Source organism: Nanorana parkeri, unplaced genomic scaffold (assembly GCF_000935625.1).
Source record: "Nanorana parkeri isolate BGI_ZX_2015 unplaced genomic scaffold, ASM93562v1 scaffold1441, whole genome shotgun sequence".
In the NCBI taxonomy this organism is placed as follows: Eukaryota; Metazoa; Chordata; class Amphibia; order Anura; family Dicroglossidae; genus Nanorana; species Nanorana parkeri.
In genome coordinates this window covers 133,905-134,156 of record NW_017307709.1, presented here as the reverse complement: position 1 = coordinate 134,156, position 252 = coordinate 133,905, and the positions used below count along the sequence as shown (strand labels likewise).

General features: G+C 37.7%; 1 protein-coding gene across 1 annotated transcript in view; it reads left to right on the top strand.

Annotated features, from left to right (window-relative positions):
* The window catches only part of ANKRD27 (ankyrin repeat domain 27), a 41,361-nt gene that overhangs the window by 12,527 nt on the left and 28,582 nt on the right, over positions 1 to 252 (top strand). The gene's annotated exons all lie outside the window — the stretch shown is intronic.

Below are 252 nucleotides of genomic sequence, written 5' to 3'. Positions count from 1 at the left end.
AGCTGATCTCTCCTCTCTTTTCTTTCTCTCTTTTCTGTTCTCTTCTTCATTCCTCTTTTCTCTTTTTTTTTTTTTTTTCTCTTTTCTTGCTCTCTCCTCCTGTCTGTGTTTTTTTTAAAATTTTTCTTTCTATTCACTTCTTCACAACCTCTTTTCTTTCACCTCTCTTCTTTCTTCTCTCTCCCCACTCTTCACTCTCTTTCTCTTCCCCCCCCTTCCCCCCATTTCCTCTCCCTTTTTTTTTTTCTCTCT